At 37.3% G+C, this 23,699-nt stretch overlaps 1 protein-coding gene across 8 annotated transcripts in view; it reads right to left on the bottom strand.

The window, feature by feature from the left end:
* LOC132906223 (neuroligin-4, Y-linked-like) overlaps nucleotides 1–23,699 on the bottom strand; it is a 374,014-nt gene that overhangs the window by 56,842 nt on the left and 293,473 nt on the right. The window contains exon 1 of one of the 8 annotated variants that reach the window (XM_060958216.1): nucleotides 20,478–20,500. The exons of the other annotated variants lie outside the window; for them this stretch is intronic. The gene's annotated coding sequence lies outside the window, so the exon portion shown is untranslated. Of the gene's footprint in view, nucleotides 1–20,477; nucleotides 20,501–23,699 lie in introns of those variants that run through there. 8 annotated transcript variants of the gene reach the window in all.

Raw genomic sequence — 23,699 nt, 5'->3', positions numbered from 1 at the left:
ACGTTTCGTAATGTATAACACTTCTATTGGACGTTTTGTTAATGTTATAATTAATTACTCTTTAGAAAATGTATATTAAGTATCTTCTTGAAATCAAGTCACTCGAACTCATACAGCTTGGATTCAAGTAATTTGACTATTCTGAACGAGTCTTGAGGAATCTCCTACTCTCCTTAATTAAAATATCTATCTTATCTACGATTGTCAAATTGAAGAAAACTTCAAAGGCGCTTTTAGCTGTTCGAAGAGAAAGAGTTTATCCCTTTCCTTTGGTTAAAAGGCAAAGAACATGGGAAATTATAAATGTTCTAACATATCTTGACGAAGGAAAAAATACGAAAAAATAGTGAATAGCAGGGTTTAACTAAGGGGGATAAAACATGTCGATATTTTCATTTGGAAGATGATATTACCTGTTTCGTACACGTTGTTCATATTGTGTATCTTGAAAAAGGTTGAGAGAAAGCATGCAAAGCCGGCGAGCCATCCGAAACCCATTAAGGATTGCAAATTATTGGAGCGAAATGATTCTTTCGTTTCTTTCCCTTAACCCTTTTTCGTTTCTTTTTTGTTTCTTAAATGGAAGTGTGGCCTCGCGAAGTTATTTCGTGAAATTGTTTTTCAATTGGAGGATTATTATTTCCTTTATCGTTAGAGCTACTAGGCTTGTAATATATCTGTATATAATTAAATATACCGTGTAGATATTAAGACAAATTACTATACGTATATATTCGTAAACTATTAGAAATACAAAATTAATCATCATGATTTTCTCCAAACAAAATTCATTAAACGAATACAGATATATATTATTGTAGTATCGGGCGAAAACCATGAGTAATTAAGACTCTCAACTCTACTTGACTATGGGATATGTGCGGGCCACCAGGTTAAAAGGCAGCCGTTAGTGAGTTGAGGGGCTTTAGTGTTGCCAGCGGGGCTTTAGTGTTACCAGCGGGCTTTAGTGTTGCCAGCGAGCTCCTATAGTGTTGCCAGCGAGCTCCTATAGTGTTGCCAGCGAGCTCCTATAGTGTTGCCAGCGAGCTCCTATAGTGTTGCCAGCGAGCTCCTATAGTGTTGCCAGCGAGCTCCTATAGTGTTGCCAGCGAGCTCCTATAGTGTTGCCAGCGGGCTTTAGTGTTGCCAGTGAGCTGCTATAGTGTTGCCAGTGAGCTCCTATAGTGTTGCCAGTGAGCTCCTATAGTGTTGCCAGCGGGGCTTTAGTGTTGCCAGCGAGCTCCTATAGTGTTGCCAGCGAGCTCCTATAGTGTTACCAGCGGGCTTTAGTGTTGCCAGTGAGCTCCTATAGTGTTGCCAGTGAGCTCCTATAGTGTTGCCAGCGGGGCTTTAGTGTTGCCAGCGAGCTTTAGTGTTGCCAGCGAGCTTTAGTGTTGCCAGCGGGCTTTAGTGTTGCCAGCAAGTTCCTATAGTGTTGCCAGCTTTGTCGAAGAGTGTCGTTAGCGACGTCAAGGAGTGTGGTCGGTGTGAAAGAGAGCCGTTGTGACGAGACGAGTTAGTGACTAATGATGACTGCGTGCATATAAACTAATGGCGTCAACGATATTGAAATAAATCATACCGTTACCAAACTTACTAACACTATATATTATAATTTATCCTATATTATTCTCTACATTTATCTTTACTAAAAATACACTTACGTAAATACCGTATCTCGATCGCGTTTCTCAATTAAAATCATACCAACAGCACCAAAAACCATCTATTATTTATTCAGGGATTTGTCCGATAAGAACAACGAGCATCAAACAAATCCGAAATGTACGAGCGTAATCCTCAAGTACACGCAAGCAATCTCACGTAAGCCACGACCAAACACTTAGGCCATATCATTATCAGCGTGAAAACGAAGGAAATCGATTCGAATTAAGAATCTGTAATCTCCCTTTGAGCGGTGACGCGTGCCACTCGTCGCTCGATCGATCTTACAGAGGAGATAGAGGTTGAGGCTCAATTTCATGGTTCCCCTTTCACCCTTAACGTTCCTTTAATAGAAAAAGCAAATTCACCGAGGAAATCAGACTGGAAAGTGGCGGTGAACGAGGTACGAGGTACGCGTGCAACCCCTTAGGGGATCGGTTGCACACGTCTCGTGGAGCATCGGCCTCTCGATCGGCCCCGGAATTGCCCTGGGATTCTACGGGAATTCTAGCGAGGCCGATTTAAAAGTTGCATCCGAGATCCTGTCGCGAGATCCATGGCAGACGTCTGGTCGTCTCCGCCGCAGGATATTAAAACTTCGCGGGGAAATATATAGCGGTTGTCAGGTCGACTGGATACATCGGGGGACGAATAAAAATGCGACTTATAGTACAGGCTGGAGAATAAGGGGAAAAAAAAGGACGCCCAAAGTTGCGTTTTTCTCGAGGGACTTGCGGCTACGACTGCAAAACTCGCCGGAAACGGAGATTTAGACGGTGTCGTTGTTGGGATTGAGGATGCTGCTACTCCGAGGACTCGATCGCGTAACGATACGAGAGATATTACGTTAGTAAATGGAAATACTTGACATCGCGATGATTAACTTGAGAGGACTTATGGCGGTGTTTAGGGTCTACGTGATTTTGGAAAAAGTATATCGAGTCGAATGGATTGGAAGAAAGTTTTTTTTAAATTCTGTTAATAGCTCCTTGTTACCGAAACAAGAGCAAAGATGGAATTAAATTCGTTGGAAATCTTTTGAATTCTTCGCTCGGCCAGGTTCGTCTAGTGACCGGCTTTTTGATCTTAAATTTGAGAGGACTTATGGCGGTGTTTATGGTCTACGTGATTTTTGAAAGAGTATATCGAGTCGAATGGATTGGAAGAAAGATCTTTTTAAATTTTGTTAATGGCCCATTGTTACCGAAACATGAGCAAAAATGGAATTAAATTCGTTGGAAATCTTTTGAATTCTTCGCTCGGCCAGGTTCGTCTAGTGACCGGCTTTTTGATCTTAAATTTGAGAGGACTTATGGCGGTGTTTATGGTCTACGTGATTTTTGAAAGAGTATATCGAGTCGAATGGATTGGAAGAAAGATCTTTTTAAATTTTGTTAATGGCCCATTGTTACCGAAACATGAGCAAAAATGGAATTAAATTCGTTGGAAATCTTTTGAATTCTTCGCTCGGCCAGGTTCGTCGAGTGACCGGCTTTTTGATCTTAAATTTGAGAAGACTTATGGCGGTGTTTAGGGTCTACGTGATTTTGGGAAAAGTATATCGAATCGAATGGATTGGAAGAAAGTTTTTTTTAAATTCTGTTAATAGCTCCTTGTTACCGAAACAAGAGCAAAAATGGAATTAAATTCGTTGGAAATCTTTTGAATTCTTCGCTCGGCCAGGTTCGTCGAGCGACCAGCTTTTTGATCTTAAATTTGATAGGACTTATGACGGTGTTTAGGGTCTACGTGATTTTGGGAAAAGTATATCGAGTCGAATGGATTGGAAGAGAGTTCTTTTTAAATTTTGTTAATAGCTCTTTGTTATCGAAACATGAGCAAAAATGGAATTAAATTCGTTGGAAATCTTTTGAATTCTTCGCTCGGCCAGGTTCGTCGAGCGACCGGCTTTTTCATCTTAAATTTGAGAGGACTTATGGCGGTGTTTAGGGTCTACGTGATTTTGGAAAAAGTATATCGAGTCGAATGGATTGGAAGAAAGTTCTTTTTAAATTTTGTTAATAGCCCCTTGTTACCGAAACAAGAGCAAAAATGGAATTAAATTCGTTGGAAATCTTTTGAATTCTTCGCTCGGCCAGGTTCGTCGAGCGACCGGCTTTTTGGTCTTAAATTTGAGAGGACTTATGGCGGTGTTTAGGGTCTACGTGATTTTTGAAAAAGTATATCGAGTCGAATGGATTGGAAGAAAGTTCTTTTTAAATTTTGTTAATGGCCCATTGTTACCGAAACATGAGCAAAAATGGAATTAAATTCGTTGGAAATCTTTTGAATTCTTCGCTCGGCCAGGTTCGTCGAGCGACCGGCTTTTTCATCTTAAAGTCTTTGCTGTAAGCGCTTCTCCGTATGAAAAGTAGTACGTCAAATCGAATTTATACATTTCTATATGCACGAGTAACGTAGAGCGAAAATTGTTTTGTCGTAAAACGAATTAGCACTGCAATTTGGACTTAATTTCAGCGATTCCTGGGGAACGGTATCTCGCGATGTCGCTTAAATTCCGAGGGATCCATTGAATTACAGGAATATGAATCGCAAAACCCGTGGATAACTTCCGAGCTGTTTGGTGTACATTCACAGAAATACGTTCCAGAGGAGTTTGCTATTCGTAATTCAAGCCGAGTTTATGTACCTTGTGTACAAAGTGTTGGCGCGAAGTTACAGCGCTAGAAATACTCCGCTTTTGAATCCCGAAAGTCATCCGTTTCCATGGCGGAAGTGGATGCACGCTGCCTGGTCCCGGTGGTAAGTGACACGTGGCAGCGTCTCGCGAATCTAAAAGTGTCAAAACTTTGCCAGACATTGCTTGTTTATTCATTTCTGTATCCTTGGGTTAGAAGCGAGATTTGACGAAGGTAGGTAGAAACGCTGCTCTCCTGGATTATGAGGTAAAAAATTCAAGATAATTCAGATTTACGAAGATTCTGATGAAATTGAATAGAAAATCATGCTTCGAAACTTTCCTACTAAACGTCTCTTACGATGTTACAAATGGAAACTAATCAGCCAGCGTTTGAAAGTAACTTAAGTGCAAAGTAGTCGGACAACGAAGGATCTTGAAAGAGAAACAAATGTCCAAGATACCTAAAGGATTCCACGGATTCGGTTATGAAATTTTTCCCATTCCGCCTACACGTTTCTTTTCGTTTCGCAAACGCAAACAATATTTCACCAGTGTGTAAACTTTTTCTCTTAATAACACGAAGCCAACCTCCGCGCCTTTTCTCTCGCGCAGTTAAGCGCCTTAATATCCTGTTTTCCCGGTGCTTTGCACAAAATTCGACGTCATAACGCCACGCCATTTTAGAGTTCCTGATAGCGCGTTAAGACGGCCTCGGCAAAACAACCGGTGATTAATGGCGATGCGTCAGACTTCAATGCACCCCCGGTTTTGAAAACCTGTGAGTTCGCTCGTACCACTCTTCCTCTCTCTCTTTCTCTTTCTAGCTCTCTTTCGCCTTTCCATCAAATTCAAAAAACACGAATTTCACAAGGAATTCACCGTTCTATCGAAAACCTGTTCAAAGGCTCGGGAAAGACTAGGTGAGCAAAAGGGTGGCGTTTTAAACGCGGAGCTAAGCCGCTTTCAGAGGAAGCTCGACGAACTGGGACAGTTGAGCGGTGGTTGAGCATGTATGAAAACGTCAGACAGCGCGTAAATTAAGTGACGTTCATTTCGCGGTTCTCGAGAGACACGCTTGCCACGGCCCCGTGATAAATAAAAGTATATGTACGTTTAAGTCTCAAATGTTGGCGTTGAAAACGAGGCTCTGGCTTGTTGCCGTTGCCCGTCGCGCCATGAAAGGAGTTTATATATGCGTGCTTGGGCGTATAAAATCGTAGAGAAACGGGCCGCGGTTTCCCTCACTGTGGAGATACTACCTTGAATTACGGGGATCCGGCCGAAAAAAATTCCCTTCCCTGCTGGCCGCGGTGGTTCGTGACTGTGGAGAGAACCGGGACAACCGCCTTAAAAGTGCTCGAAAAAACGCTACCCTTTTCCCTTCTATCCCCTGGCAAACCGGTCCAAAGAAACGAACTCCCTAATTTTCTGCCACTCGATTACAGCCGAGATCCGGCGGAAGTTGCAGTTTTTGTCGAATCCCTGTACTACCCTACGCTGTTTCCCGCGTCTAATTAACCTCGCGAATGTGTCTCGTTTCAACTATACCGTAACTACGCTTTATAGCAATTTCTGTATTATATCTCGCGTGTTGCGTTTCTGCTTCGGACCTGTTTTTCGGCTGAAAACTTGTACGTTCTATCGGCGAAAGGTAGATTTTTACGCGTTAAGCTGTCAAAGGGTTGTTAAGCTTAGCTAAAGGCTGAGTCAAGCTGCAGTTTGAAAATTTTAATCTTGTCCTTTCGAGGAAGTAGACGTTCTTTTTCAGCAATTCTCGAGGATAAAATTCCGTCTATATTTTCACGCGTGACACGTTATGGAACGTTTCGAGATAGCGAGCTTATAAACGCGTTAGTATACTGCGCGACGATAGTCCCTGACAAAATACGATTTAGATACAAGCTTTTTGCCAAAAATGGCCAGGCAATTTCGTAGGATGGGAAAAGGAAGGGATAGAATCACTCGCAATTTACCCTTTACCGTTGCAATCCTCCCCAGAGAGAGGACTGGTTGGGTAAAAATGTATGCGAATGACACGAAGAGATTCTCTAGCTCGTTATCGATCGATAGGACTCGGCAAGAGGCAGTGCACCGTGGTGGCTACGTAAAACCGAAGAAAAGCGAGTCGGTGGCCTAGCTTCGAAACGAGATTCCCGAATTACCCGGATTTCTCGGAAAAACCGGCATTTACCCGAGTCATTTGGGAAAAGGCGAGGCCGCAAATCGCGTGCCCCGCTGTGATTTATCCTCCAACGTTCTTTCGGAGGAAAAAGCGAAAAAAAGACCGAAAGGGGAAGAGAAAGAGAGAAAAAAGGGGAAAAGAGAAAGAAGAAGAAGAACGCGGGAGAAGAAGAGAATTTCAGGTGGATGGGTGTTAAGCATCCACGATAGACGAGCTCGTGTCTGTTCCACGGACTGACAAGAGTGACAAAACGCCACCCCTTCGGGAAGACCGCGGGATCCGTCACTGGCTCCCAGCCAATCGAGCTTCCTTGTTTTCGCCCCCCCGTGCTTGGAGCTTCGACATCTGATTGCAAATTACGTTCTCGGGGTTACGAGTTGTTTCCGCTGTTCTGCCATACCGGATCGATGCCTCTCGAAGGCGCTTCGTTTTTCTTCGTAAGCCCCTGGACCTCGTGAAATAATCTCCAACGTATCTGTCACGTTGGGATCGCTTAATTCGGGGATTCCTGCGAAGTCTGCCAGAGATTTCCTAGACTCTGCCTGTCTGCGCTGTTTTTAGCTATCGTACAGTCATTTGTGACTGCAGAGCAATCACGCGAGAAGTTACGCTCGGGTTTTGAACGTTGGGAGGGAGGCTGTTAACGAGAGTTGGTGAATTGAAACTATGATGGTTGGTTCGTGTAAAGCGCTTTGGTAATTGTTGGTATAATTTAGTGACAATTGGAGATTACAATGGAGAATAAAGAGAAGTCGGGGGATCAAAGACAGAGGTCGCGCGATAGAGTAGCAAGAACAGGCAGGAATTTCAAATATGTTTGTATAGGGGGTGTTTTACAAGTTTATGTACTGTTTGCAAGTTTATGTATTGTTGGCGGTGCATTATGCAGGCGAATAATACCGTTGTATAAATATAACGTTATAGGTATTTGGCTGGCAAATATTTACCGCAATCCTCTTTGCTAAATTAAAAAGAAGCAGTAGAAAGACACAGTTGTTTCTGTTTATAAGAATCACGATGATCGAGAACACAACTGACAAATTGCGCAAAAATTTGTAAGATTTTCTGCGTAAGAAGGAAAAATATTCTCCACCACGAGCTTCTTTCTTAATTAAGAAATATACAATAGTCTTTGTCCGTAACAAAATTCCATCTTACTTAGAAATGCAATCATAATATATTTAGTTTCTTCTAATTCCCTCTCGAGGGATAAACGACGGCTCGAAAATGTTTCGCGAGATCTGCACGGTACCTCGGAGTCGAAAAATGTGTTGCATTTCGGTCGGTGATTTGCACGCGTCCATTTGCATTTTAACATTTCAATTTTGCCATGCAAATGACATTATGATCGCGAGGACGGCGTGTTCTTCTCTCCGTGGGCGTTATGGTGGCGATAAAAATCTGTCGGTGCCTCACCACCCCCGTCTATTCTTCATTTCCCTTGGAAACCTTCTGAATCAGATAGCTTTCACGGCGGTTCTCATTAGTAAGAGAAACGCCAGCAAATATTTATAGATACCGTTCCGTGGCATTTACATTCGACGAAGGGAAAGAAAACGTTGCACAATGACGCTTTGTGACGTTGCAACGGTACCACGAACTCCATTTCCACCCTTTCCACTCTTAATACGACCATCTTTCGCATTATTCGTCATCCCTTTTCGTTCTCTGTAACATCTCCAACCTTTCATTCGACTGTTACAACGATGCTTAAAGTCGTTCTCTATTCAGAGTTATTAAAATTCTGGAATATCAAACGCGAATGAATGACTTTTATTGTACGGGCGGCTCAATAAAACGACGCCAAATTGGTACAGCGAATTCCGCAGATTATACAGAAGAAAATGATTTATTACAGAGTTAGAATAAATAAAATAATCATTGTCCTTCGAATAAGATCGCCTGACGTTTTTTACTCTCATAGCTACGTGTAATTATTTCTCGATAATACGACACTCGACGTTGTTATTTACTTATCAACGTGTAATTACACTGATCCCTCGATCTATGCGGCACTTGTGTTACGCGGTAGATTATAACACGATTTACGAGGTAGTTTTTACGCGCGATCTTAATGTACGCGGTCGGTCGCGTCAGTGCTGTATGAGATAAGAATAAAGGTACACTACGTTTCGCTAGTCATCGTACGTGTACACATTTCTTTTCTGCTACTGACAGACTTTATTTACGTGATTTTCATTCGCGTAAAACGAATCCACGTGGAACGGATACTTTGCGTAAATCGAGGGACGGGTGTATACCGAAGTACGAAGTGCGTTTGGATTCAGAGCGTATTGAATCTTTCAAATCTTTCACTTCCCCTTATCGTACCGCGAAAATTTCATTAAATTGCCGTACTTTGATAGTTAATACCATACTCGACAAAGCACTTCAGGGTTTCAAGCACCTGAGCTTCAACTAGATCAACTCTCCAACTTAACGAACTTATCCTAACTTTCACAAAATATCAAGTGTCTGCGAGCCAGACTCAATTTGCCACCAACCAAACCACATTGAAACATTCATAAAATCTTGCAGTTCCTTTAACGTAAAAGCATCGATCTATTTATTTCCTTTATTAATCTACCTTAGCCTTTATTCTTTCGTTATCCTCCAACTTTTAAACCACTAATGGATAAGAAGTTTACATCGGGCGATCTTTAAATCTCGACGACATTAAAGGAAAATCAGCAGAACAGTAGAATTTCAACGAATATTTCCAAATTAAAGTACGCGTTGATATATATAATTTAAGAGAAGTGAGAAATTAAATACATACGAAAATTCTCATTAATTTGCAAGAAAAAAAAAAAGAAAAGAAAAATGTTAAAATTTCCAAGAAAGGGAGACGATTTTGTTCGTTCGTGGTAACCATGAAGGAAAGAAGGGATGCTCATTACGTCAGCTCGTTTTGTCGTTGCAACGCGACCACGGACATTGGGAAATGCAAATAGAGAGCAGTTTGGAGACGTCGGAGGCTCTTCGACGTTAAACTCGAGAGTTAATGCATTCGAGTATCGCGGCGTATGCAAATACGCGGCAAAGAGGCCGCAGCAGCACAGCACACGGGCAACGTAGCGGCGCGGCGTCGATTGTCGACGTCGCGACGCGCGTTATGGAAATAAACGCGACGCCAGCCGGATACGATGATATTACGAATTAGATGGGCCGATAATAATTTCCGGCTGCGCGACGATGAATCGACGATGCTTTCGGGTATAATTAAAGTGCCGAAGAAACATAAACCTGTTTCCTTACCAAGTTTATCGGAATTTTGAATATTTTCCAAGAATACTCTATGAATTTTAAAACTCTTTCACGAGTCTGCGCAAGTAAAGAAGATTACTAACAAAAATAGCAAGAGATTCGGTATAGACGTTCAACTGCAAAATCTCAAATTTTTAATATGTATAAGAGTTTAAGAAGTGTAATTATATATTCATCGATTCGGCCCAACCTCGTAATTAAGGTCGAAATCGAAAATGATCGATATTTTATAATAAAAAATTTTATAATGCAAATGTATGTACATATATTTTGTATAAAATATTTAGATATTTTAATATGTACATAAGATATCGTAGCTATCATACTCATACAAGTCAAGGACTAAAATAATCGGCTAAACTAAGAACAATTCATGTCTGTATATATCATTAAGTGGTTGATAAAAATCAATATTGCGACGAAAAGTTAAAAATAGGTTGTTCGAGCTACCAGACTGGATGATATTATAAAAGAAAAATATGTAAACTGTGGATCCTGTTCATGTTGCAAAGTCTCGCGTCCCGAATCTAATAAAGGTTGCAATGTTGGAGGGATTCATTTATTTCCATTACCGTCACGGTCGATTAGTGGAAATTCCATCCAGGCCAGGTTAGTTATTACAGGAACGCTGTCAGATAATCGAACTTCAGATAAATGCTGCGGCGGCCTGCTATGTACGTACGGACGTACCACGTATATTTGCATGCGTGTAAACGTCGACAAATTACCTACGCTCGAATAATGTGTCGGTCCACGTTAAACATGGGAATTGCGGCGGGATCTAGCTTGCACTAAATTTGCTAATAACCATCAGTATTCTATGGACACTTCGATTTATTGGTTCACGCTTTGGTTTTTTTCTCTCTCGTCGATAGGATGGCAGAGAATGGTGAAAAAAGAGGTACAAAATAATACGCCTCTGACCAACGTCGAAAATTGTTGACTGTTAGTTTTCGAACTGATTCGTCCGACGAGCGATTAACCGAGAGAATTTAAAGTAAACCAATCAAAAAGCGAGAGATTTTGATTTTTCCTATGGAATCCTTTCTTATGGAATTTTTATTTCTTCGATATAAACGAAATATATAAAATTCTAAATAAAGCATAATATAATATGTTGTTTTAAAGAGGAATTTATTGATGAGTTACAATAATCATTTTAGGCAGGTAGATTATAAAGTTACAAACTTAAAGTGGAGATTATTAGAGATGGAATAAGTTGAAGTGGTTTAGGTCGATGTAGATTGAAACACTAAGTTATGACCATATTTCTATCCCAAATGATTGATATCTCTAACTCGTTCTGGTTAGTCATGTATTCAGGAATTTAATTAACTTATTAACAGGCAAAAGTTTTCATGATCTAAATTAAGTTTTTTCTGATCGATGAAATCTATTAATGAAATCCTGCCATCAAAATTTCTGAAATTTTTCCAGAACTTAACAGCGTGGCTATTGAAGAATACAAAAAGTTGTGATTCACTTTACTTAAAATCTTGCGCAATACCTTCCTTTTTCGACCTTATTTATCAAAAACATGATTATACTTTCGAACTTTCATAAATAAACGTATATTTTCTTTGCCACACGAAGTTTTCTACGATTAATGGATTCGTACGAGTAACGAAATTCAACACGATGTTGAAAAATATTACATAAAAAATTTGTCAAAATAACATACTAAATAATCCTTCGCTTCCTTAATCTCATTTATCAAGGAGTAATCACGTTGCCGTGTTTTCTCTTGGAAATTTCTGGGACGATGGGTCACGTGTAAAAGTTCTTTCGCTCGAAGTAAGAAGAAAAAAGGAGATCCTCCTTCGATCGACGTATCGTAACAGGTATCCGTGATCTCTGCTAAAGTTTCACGAGAGAAAATACGCCCCTTAAACGCGTTATCAGAGGCACTCGGAAGCAGTGGTAATTAAATAGAGTGACGTAGTTGGGACTTTGCACGAAGGTTGCAGCTTACCAAGACCGGAGGGTCGACGAACCGCGTTGCTTTCGTTGCACTTGAATGCATTAGCTCAGCTTAAAGTCGAGATGGCGACGACTACGTCTCATTGCATTTGCATTTACTGCAGTGCCCACACGCATTTGCATTTAGTTACGAATCATTGCGGGGGCGCGAGGGCGCGAGCACGCGCATGTCCTAGACCACCCTCTTCCAGAGATCTTTGTCGCTTTCGACAAAACTTGCGAACACGTATATACTGTCACGTTCAACAAAGTCTGGCCTCCCTTTTAAAGTCAACCACTTTATTCTCGCACCCGTAAAATTTTGATTTACGGACCTCTGATTCGCCACGGAAAAACCAAGGGATTATGAAACTTGCGTGGAAGACTAAATGTAATGCATAGTAAAGAGCGTTGGGATTATCCTTTCTTGCTCTTGGGTGGTTGGGAAAGTTAGAAAGGAGTTAGTTTTTTTTTAGATAATATGAACGAACGCGAATGTTTGTATAAAAGAACTTTTTAATGAATGTTTGTTTGTATTTCTGAGTATGGCTCTATAATTTTGAAAGAAAATAATGTGAATGATACAATACGTAATAGAAATATCTGTTTTGTTTATGCTTTTGTTTATTAAAGATACTTACTTTCTAAAGTTGAATCATCAAACTAACCTCTTCTATATGATAATTATATATATGTGCAGTACGTATGTTTAATCGAAATGATGAAGCGAAAAAAATTAATATATCCTAAATCAGCTAAAAGCTGAGTGTTGAAATAATGTCGCAGTCGTTAAGTATTGGTAGTTAGAATTTTTCAAACTGATCTTTATAAATTTGAGACAAAATAATGTCAATGAAATGTCACAAAAATATCTTTTAAAATTTGCTTATCAAACTAACCTCTTTCGGATAGCACACGCACATATATACGTATATATAGTGGAACTGATTAAGCGAGGAAAATGAATGTATGTACCTGGAATAAACTAGGAGCTGAAGATTGTGAAGATTCACTGGCTATGTTATCGTCATTTTGTTGAAATATTGTGGAACGAGAGATGCTTCTTGTAATGTCATACAAAACACAACTTTTGTTACTACATATTATTTTATGTATTAAACCACGGTTTATACGCGTTTAAACACGGTAAAATGAGTTAGTACATACAGAAAAACACTGATGCTTTATGAATTACGAGAATTCAATCATAATTAATGCGTGATTTTCCAAAAAAACATCACAAGTATTGCAACCGACAGAACAAACTACGCGAATTGGATATTACATGGCTACTGCAGCGTCCTACGGAAATCGAAAGTTTCCGAAGATACCCGAAAGGAGCAAAGCCGACTCAAATTTGCTAAAGTGACGCTAAAAGCGCGGGAAAGTTACGTCGGATTGCAAGGCAAGCACGGTTTGCTTTCCATAATTTGATCAAATTTTCCTTAGACTAAATGTTATTTTTCATAAAAATTCGCGAGAAAGTAATAATTTAATTGAAATGTGATAGGTAGGATATAGTGTGGTACGTGTAAATACAGTGTAAATGCAAGTATGAAGCATATATGTGATGACCATAGTTTTTCGTTCGAGAAACTGTCATCAAAAACGTATACGGTTAGGTATGTATATCAAAGATTTGCTTTAATCAAAGTTGATAAATTATGCATATCAGTATCGATATACTGACGTGTTAAGAATAGTTTGAAGATAGATTCTTAAATATAAAACTAAGGTTATCCCAATTTGTTACAAATATACCGTTTTTCTTCCGTTTATCAGAGATTTCTGTTTCATTTCTGACAAGTATTATTAATTAATTCTAATAATTAATTCTATTAATTAATTCTACTAATGATTAATTAATTAATTAACGTTACTTGACGTTTTACAGAATCCATAGAAATAATATAAAAGTGTTTTTAAAAAATAAAACTGTAAGAGGTTAACTTTTGTCACAATCTAATCTTACAACTTAACTTTGTTTATTTCGCAAACATAATAGAGGTTACTTTTTAGAGTAAATTGGCTTACACTTCCCCCTTTGAAAAAGAGTAGGGAAGAAGAAGGACAGTTTTTATATTTTACTGTCGATGTTTTGCTTTTATTAATTCGCTATCCTTTCAGCAGAAACATTTTAATGGCTGCCACTCGTGTTGACGGAGAACGATTTTACGCCGCTTATTTTCAAGCGAGGGGAAAATTGTGTTATTAAGACGTCAACTTGAATCACCATCTTCGCTGCAATTTCGAGACATTCGAGGGAGCAACGGGGTTTAAAATATCAGGCGATATATATTTCACGGTAAGAATTCACATTCTCTGCATTTTTTTCGATCGTTGATTCTAATTAAACGCGAACGATAAAGAAAACGAACAAACAGAAGAGAAGGGAAAAAAATGGGAACAAGAAAAATATCACCGTTCTTCATTACAAGCAAACGAGGAAAAACGCGTGGCTTTAATTCTCGAGTTTTTATCGGAACTCGATGCTGTAAACTATATATACAGGGTGATTTGTAAAAAATGGAATATATAAGTACCTCATTTTTAAATTTACCACAGTTGGAAGTTATAAGAATAAAGAAATACAGTTCTTAGAAAAATAATGTATGATTCTAGATTTCAATTTTTAAGAAATAGCATAATATTTAAAATTTAATATGAATATTTAGAAATTTGGGAATTTTTAATAAACCGAGAATTGAAAATATGGAAAGTCTGGAAATTTTGAATATTCGATTACATTTAAAGATTTTTTTATTGGTCATGACATTTGCGTTAAAGAATATTGGATAACAATGCGACAAGCACCCTGTATATCTTTTAATAGACTCGACAAAGTGCGCCAGAATAGATTGATGATTATTATAGAGAAAATAATATTCCCCATCGCTCGTAATCCTGCTTTTGCAGCGAAATAGATACGAGAGAACGAGCCCAAAGCGATCTCTATTCCGTGTAATTTCAATAACTCAAATATTAAATACGCTCCGCGAGTTCGGTCGTTCGATTCTCCCTATTTCTAGATACAGAATAAAATTTATTTTTAATCTAGAACTCGTAATTTCATATATTTGATCAGGATTATACATATACGGCGACCCACAAAAATATTTCAACACTTGTAGAAACTTTTTGTGAGTATGTATATTATATAAAATATTTTGCACGAGTTGCGACATGATATAACCATCATGGTCACTCACATTGAGAGAGTTTGAAACAAATTCGAAAATATACATAAAAGTTAAAGATATTTATTGTAAAGGTACATTTAAAAAAAGTCACAAAATTATTAAATAGTTAATTACTCTACCATTACACTGTATCGCTAAGTAAATTTCAAAAAGTTTTGTATGATAATAAATTTATAAAAATTGTCAATAATAAATGTTCAAGTAACTTTCGTGAGTCGTCGTATATGCTCGTATCTTGGTTATTTTTAATAATTTAGAAATAATTTTGAAGAGATGGTACTTTTTAATATCGGCGTATGATGCGATCGTACTCGTAAACGAGAGTTCCCCATTTCCAGTTCATGCAAATGCTTTCGAGGTGGCCTCGAATTCAGTACGACATTAATAACGTTTCACTTCGTTCAAAGAAAAGGATCCGAGATGTCACGTCGCCAATATCTGTCGTTCGATTTTTTAAATAACCAGTTTCCGAGAATGGAAATCGGGAAGAATCGAGATCTACCGTTCACTGTATTCAATGATTTTCGCTTTGAACAATTTTTAATACCGCGTATCTATGTATAAGAGGAAAACACATGGAAATTTTTAATATTACGAAAGGCTTCATTATCGCAGCAAGGCTTTTAGTTAAATCACTGATTTTCATGGGATATTGCTAGAAATTAATACAGAATATTGGTTTCTTGGAATTATACATTTTACGATAAACGTCTCTGGTCTATCTGGAACAAGCCACTAATAACGAGGGAAAAAGTTAATCGAGAGAGTTAAATAGAAAAAACTTTGTAGGAAAAATGAATTCTTCAACAGAAAGACGTTGCAAAATATTGCAAAAGATGATCGTTTTACTTCTTTGAATATTTTCAAAGAGATTTTGTCTTAGTAATTCCCCAAGGATTTATGTTTCTTTTACTCATCAAAATCATTAAGCGTGATACAAGCTGTTATAATTCGTTTGAAAATAATTTTTACGCAATACCATTTAAATCCTCATGATATTAAATATTTTCATAATCCTTTAAGGTTTAAATTATATTAAGACGACTATACGAGTAGTAACTTTCTTTTCTTGTCCATGGTAAATGAACAGAATTTTCCGTCTGGAAAAACGATGCCCTTTGACGTAAAAGACAGATTCAGCTTTGCATACTTCGACGCTAATCCGTTTTAATGCCACAGAAGATTCGTGATAACGAAGGCGTATTCGTTGCTTTTATCTTCACAGTAATAACTATAGTCTGTTTTATCTGTATGCTTGTTTCTAATCTGAAATTTTCATATCTTTTCAAGTCATTAGTAAGAAGCGTTTCTTTCGATGATTGGAGATTTTTATTATCTCGATTCTAGTTTCTCTTTGGATTACGTGGTTACCTATACATGTACATGTATATCTTTGTAAGTACCTATGTACAGTAGCGGACAAAAGTTTAAGACGAAATGGAAGAAATAAATAATTGATTTACTTTCCATAAAAAATATAAATACGGTGTTCTACTTTTGGTATTAACTAATTGTACATTTGTTTGTACACTTAGAAAAAAAATTTCATTTTGATATTTTGCTCAATAGCTAAGTTATAAAAAAGGAACGAAATCTGTATAATATTTCGTCGGTCAAAAGTTTAAGACTATACAAAAAATATTAATTTTTGGTTAAAAAATATACACAATTTTTGTTTAAATTCAATATTTTGTTCAATATCCGTTATTTCTTATCCCTTCGGTACATCTTCTTGGCATAGAATCTATTAATTTTTTATATTAATCTACCGTAATATTATTCCAGGCTGTTTCAATCGTAGAGTAAAGTTCATTTAAATTTTTCGGTTTATAACCTTGTACTGTCTTTTTTATGATGCTTCACAAATTCTCGATTGGGTTAATGTCTGGTGATTGCGACGGCCACGGCAGCACGGTGATATTTTCTTCTTGAAAAAACTGTTTCACAACCCGAGCCGTGTGCTTCGGATCATTATCATTTTGAAAAATAAAATCATCACTCATATTGTTGCGTGCAAAAGGTAACATTGTGTTCTTGAGTATGTCCTTGTATTGAAAACGGTCCATAATTCCATTGATACGACATATCGGACCAGGGCCGCTTCGAGAAAAACACGCCCACACCATAACGTTGCCACCACCATGTTTAAGAGTTTTTAAAACGCACTGTGTTTTCAAACTTTCGCCAATTCGACGTCTAACGTACCGTATCCCGTCAGAACAGACGCGATTGAATTTCGATTCGTCAGAAAACAATACCTTTTGCCAATCTTCACTTGTCCAATGCTTATGAGCTTTAGCAAATGCAAGTCGTCTTTTTCGATTCCTAGAACTCAGCAGTGGTTTCTTTTGGGGTTTTCGTCCTCTTAAGTTAAAGTCTTCTAATCTTCTCCTAACAGTTCTAGCACTAATTTGTGTATCGTTTTCATAGTTTATCTCCGCAGCAATATTATTTGCACTACGAAAACGATCCTTTTCGCTCAATCGATGAATCCGGCGATCCATTTTCGGTGTTGTTTTCCGTGGTCTTCCGTTTTTCGGTTGATCGCAATACATGCCTGTCTTTAAACATTTATACCAAGCTTGTTTACAAGCTGTTTCTGACCTGTTCACTATATTTGCTATTTCGGTGAAGGTTTTACTTTGCTTTCGCAGCCTTACGATTTGTTCCCTTTCGTTTTCAAGTAAATTCTTTGATTTACCCATAGTCTGTTCCTACCTAAATGAATTTTAAGCAATAAAAGGTACACTAAACAATGATTTTGACATTCCAGAATCAAAATGTTCAAAAACTGTACTCGTACTCACGTTTTACACAGATCGTCTTAAACTAATGTCCACTGTTTCCAAGTGCTAGGCGGTAACTAACTGTTGTAACTCCTACATTGTTTGTATTTAACAACTGACTGTCTGAGGTTACGAAGGTCAAACATACAGCTACGTTATTCCAAAGAGACAAACCGAATAGAAGAACAATATGCGTATAAGATGTTTGTAATCCGGTTTACAAATCATCGTCTTAAACTTTTGTCCGCTACTGTAGCTATAGTATCACATTTGACAATGAAGTTATGAAAATTTTATGAAAAATCTACGGTTTGTGTCAGTAGTTTCCAAGACTTTGAAACGACTGTAAAATTACTTCTGTTTTTGTAAGTCGAGGATATCGTAGTCTTTTTATACGTCAGATTGGATAAGTTTCATGCAAATTAAAAGTACAAAAATTTCTGTGTTAAACGAATTAGCTGGCAGTCCTTTTTTGCTTTTTCTTGACTAACGGAGAAGGAAAGATGTAGAAGGTTAAAGATTTTAGTCTCGACGCTGGTAAGATGGGGTAAATCTCATTAAAATCGCAGTACGAGTTTCACTCCTTTAACTCGGAACAAGAAGAAAAGACTGGCAACTCGAAGGTATCGTTAATGAACTTCGTCCGTAAGAGAAAAGCTTCATATACTCCATCCATCTCTGATACAGTTATAAGAGCATGTTTACAATATTTCGTCCAAGACTTGACAAATGGAAGTTGGGAAGAATAATTCGTATGTTTTATCGCAGTTTCATTCTCCAACTGGAATTCGAATTTTAATCGGATAGTTTTCTGATGTTTTATTCACTGCGCAAAATATGTTTTAAAGATACGGAATATCCACAGGATAAGATCTAATAACTAGCTACTATTATAATTATTATATTTCTATGTATCTTTCAAAGATTTAATTATCATAAAATATTCTAGAAAAAATTGCACGAAATGTAATACTTCACACAAATATCAATTCTACAAGTTTTCTTTCATAGGAAACAAATTTCGTTACTTTACGATCAACGAAAATAGAGAATGACGAAAACAAATAATTTTTTACGTTTCATCTTTGGTCCTAGTCGAAATCAGATCAGTATTAGCAGCATAGCATTAAAAAATCGAATTCATTCGATTTCAGAAACAACTTTCACCCAATTCAGTAGCCTAAATATCACTGTCTTACATAATACTGTTCAGTTCTCTCCACACGCTCCATTCAAAATCAATGCTCATATAAATTACCCTGTACTCATTATCTCCGCCTGCCTCTCGTTCCAATCCCTCGATGTATCCTTCTGAGAATGCATACGAGAATATATTCGTTGGCACAAGCCAGGAGGATGGTGAAAGTGCTCCGAGTGAAACCGGGATCGGGCGGCATCTCATTTAGGTTGCCAAGCTTTCTACGAGAGCAGGTTGAACAAGATGAAGGAAGAGGGGTTGAACGTCGATTATACGAGGCGATGGTAGTTAAAGAGACACCGTGTTCCCAGTGTAAATGTAGCTAGACGTCTCAAAACTACTTACATACATCCCTCCGTATATCGGCCTTCCCTTTGTTGTTCCCTGTAAACATTGACTTGTTTGACCGAAGGAAAAGTTGTGTCGATTCGGCGCGAGACCTGTCAATGATTTCGTGTCAAAGAATGGCAACACGAAATCCGGCCACTTCGATTTTCTTTTTATTTTCAACCAATCCCTCTTCCCTTTTTATACACTCCTTTTCTCTATTTTTTTTTTCAAACCCACTCGTGTTCTGCACGAAAGGAGTGTATTCATTGTCCACTCGCGAACTCCTCGAGCTTTTGGGATCAGGAAAAAGGATTGCAGAGGGTGAGACAGGGGTTGGAGATTGATTGTGAGACTGCCAGACGCAGACTAGCCTCGCTTTCTCCGGCTTTTCTTCTCGTTGCTGTTCGAGGTTTGATGAATTTACGATAACGTTTATGTCCAGCCTGTTCGCTTTCCTTATGTCATCTACTGATTGAATTTGTTTTGTGTTTTGTATTGTTCGCGCGCGTGCAATGTCGTTGGGCTCTCGATCGATAGATAAACAGAGATTCGGTTATGAGGGAATCACGCGAGAACGTGTTTAGGTCGCGTGTGTAACGTTCGAACGCAACAAGTAATATCCGATGTCATAAATTTGTATAGCGATATTTGACATTGTACATTTCCATATCAAGAATTCCGTTATTACGTTAAACTGTCAATAATTGTAAAAAATGTTAATAATTTAATATTAGCATAAGATACGATCAATTTGGAATATGAAGAAATGTTTCATTTTTATTTTACGTACATGTGTATTAATCATTGATCACTTGAATAAATTTCCTGTGATATTTGAAACTTATTTATGATACAAAACAATATTCATGCTATTAATAATTTTACTAAGAATACTAATAGTAGTAGTATATTTTATTAGCTGCCGGCATTGCAAGAGGTCTTACGATTTTCTGCGTATTTCCAATTGCAAAATTTTCACATGCCGCCTTATTAAATTACTTATTCTGCTTATGAAAATTACGTAATTTTAAACGTCACACTAATATATATTAAGTATATTAATAATTCTGTATAAGAAATATACCTGATCAATCACAATGTTCAATATTACTTTTATATATTAATCAATAGAGAAATATTTTTTAATTTATTTAAACGAATGTCTCCTTAAATTTGAAATTCGTTTAATATACAAGACAGTATTTTCTCATGAAAGAGATAGTTACAAACAATATAAAGTAAAACTCACCATGTCGTTGATTGTACGAAGACGTAACATGTACACCGGTACACTAATATATTAATGATACACTAATTATACCACTAAATAAATCCACTGAATGAAATATTAAAAAAAAAGACATGGAAGAATTATACTACGAGGCACCAAAGTCGAACGCAAAAACAAGACTGAGCTAAAAGTCCCGGGTGGGCGGCGCGATATTAGAATTCTTATCCGAAAGGGACGATAGTAGGGCGATCGGGGTGGGGCTATACGGCGGGAAATTCACAGACCCGAGAATCTCGGAGCGTAAACAGAGGATTTCTGGTTTCCAATTCTGGAACAACGCCTGGTGAATTGTTCAGGATGTTTACCATTTTACAGTGCCACTTTCGAGCCGGATTGTAACGTGTAACTTAAGGAATTTCTTGGGAAATGAATCTTAGAAATGAATCAGGATGATTGTAGTCGTCTCGTGCGTCGTAATGCATAGCTATGATTCGAGTTGGATTTTAATGAAAATCCAATGATCCGACAGAAAATGTGAGTGTTGCGAGGTAAGAACTGGAACGATGTGTCTTCATAGGAATTGTGAAAATTTTCTTTTATCTGTATATAGCTATTAGTATGCTATTATGCATAATAGTAACGATTTTGAAGAGTAAAATCATTGCATTCTGATTTGTTAAAATAAATCTTGTCGAAAATAAACAAGTGTCCGGGTATTAGTTAAAAAGAAAATAAAGCACGATTTTATTTATTATGTCGATACGAATCGACGAGATTCGAATAACGAGTTAATTCATTTTTCGCATTGAAGAACTGAAACAGGATGAATATATCGATTCTCTCTGAGAGTTCTCGCACATTGATCGAACAAAGTGGAAACAGAGGAGGGAAGGAACTGGAAAATTGCATGAATAACGGAACGGCAATTAATTATCTTAATTGTTATCGTACTCAATGACAACTTGACAATCGACGAGCAATGGATATCGTTGATAATTTCATAAATATAAAATGTAGTAATTAATTGCATCGACAGAAGGAAAAGGGTGAAAAATGTTAATGGAAAGATAATTTTGAATTCTGAACCGTTTCAATCCCATTGGTTTAAATAATTATGTTTTCAATGAATCAATTAGCGATTACGATAAAGTCGAGAAAAATATTATGACCTGCATCGTTTTATAATGTATACGGTGCATTTGTTCGCGAAACTATTTAAAACTTGTAGAAGCTTGTGACGAATATATCATTATGCGTTGTATAAAACCTTTTGAAATTTCATTAGCATTTTGTACGATATCATGATTGTATCGATAAAATTTGAAATGAGTCTGAAAATGCATAGAGAAGTTGCGAGATATTTGTTGCAAACATAAACTTGGTAAATATCGTCAAAGTATTTTGTCAATTATTCACAATTAATTATTCGTTATATTAGAAAACCACGATACGAATATGTATTGTAGGGTGAGTACTAATTATACGTTTATGTTGTATACCAATTTCTATTAATAATTATCTGTGCTTTTTTCTTTAAGTTTTTCTTTATCTAATTTTTCCGAGGTACTATATATGCAAATATTCTTTTCGTTACCATTTTTATTTAACAAGCAAGATTTTTCATTGTGGTATGTGTACAAGTACAAAATTGTATTCTTCTCGGAGACAGAACGTGTGAGTTATTCAAGCACGTATATTTCGATCTAGCTATGCCACGAAAGTAAAAGGTTCATATTTTCAACTTTGCTATCACATTTCTGCCATTTGTACATCTCTTCTCCTCTTCTATAGTTCGCGTCTCTATATGTTCAATATGCATGCGGTGCGATATGTATCCCGCTGAGCTTTTCTCCTTTCCGATTATTAAATATTAATATACCATACGTTATATATATCTTGGATCTTTTCGATCCACACGCTGTCTTGTATCCTTCTATCAGACGTACAAGCATAAAGAAAATCCTCTAACATATCCTCGTATTTTCCCTCAGTACTTTCGTCTCGGTTTTTTCCTTGCCATTGTGAAATACTGAAATACGAATCCTTGGTTGGAATCCGTTTTTTTTTCTCCTCGTCAAAAGAAGGTTTGCTTTGGAGGCGTAGAAAAAGAAAAAAGAAAGAACTGTGGAATTTTATCCATTTCGTAATGGTCGAATTAAGAAGTGCAAAACTCCAAATCTTCTTTCTCTTATCTCACAAGTATTCGTAAGTTTGCTAAATTAATCTAAGACTTTCTATCGAATATCTCCGAAAGCTTATTTATCCGTAAAAGAGCTCGTAAAAATGCAGCCGATTGAAAAAGGGAATGCGGATGATTCGTGTCTTCACTGTGCAGTACAATCGATGAATTTACGGTGACACTCTGAGAAATTTTAAGAGATCCTTCCGAACGATCTTAAACGTCGACATTTCCGAGTGGAGTAAGGAGAGATCCTCCTTATCTTGATTCACCGCAGAACAGTTTGATTCGAGATTGGACCAAGGTATTTCCAATTTTCCCGCGTGAATCGATCGATGCCGCTTTTTACCCCATTCCCACCAATTTAGACTCTTCTTCTTGTCGCATCAGCAAATTAGATTACACCAACGGCTCTTTCCGTTTTCTTTTTTCCCTCGGTTTACTTCATTTACTTCGAGCTTCGATAACTAATAAAGCTGCTGTAACAAGTAATTCAACGTGCTTGTAATTTTTTCTTGAACGACAATTTCGAGGAGGAAAAAAGCAATAAAGAATTATAGCAAGAATTTTGCTAAAATGTATTTGTTAGTACATCTCTTACGTACGAATCTTTTTATCGATTATCATCCAAATTGGAAGAGCGTAAATCGTATTCGAGTATCTTAAAAATTATATAAATACAAGTATCTTATATCTTTAAATTGAAAATGTATCGGTATAAAAAGATTTAAGGAATTCTGTTACGATATTCTCCATTAACTTCGTAGGCAAATAGATATAAATTTACATAATCCGTAGATGAACTGATTCGTTTACGACCCAAGCTTGAGTATTCAATTGTCTTAGACTTTAAAAAAGTTTGACAAAATTCTTAAATACTTTCCAAAGCTTTTACCATGTTATACGATTCTTCATTGAGTCGATAGCGTGAAATTCTTTTTAAAAAAATTCGTTAACAATTTGAATTTGTCAAAGAAGGGGTTAACAAGCCACGAATTAAGAAAAGATAAAAAATACTATCTTATCCTTAACAAAATTCCACTTTAAACAATTTTCTCCTC

Source organism: Bombus pascuorum, chromosome 4 (assembly GCF_905332965.1).
Source record: "Bombus pascuorum chromosome 4, iyBomPasc1.1, whole genome shotgun sequence".
Taxonomy (NCBI): domain Eukaryota; kingdom Metazoa; phylum Arthropoda; class Insecta; order Hymenoptera; family Apidae; genus Bombus; species Bombus pascuorum.
Note: the sequence above shows the minus strand (reverse complement) of the source record. Positions and strands in the feature narration are given on the sequence as shown.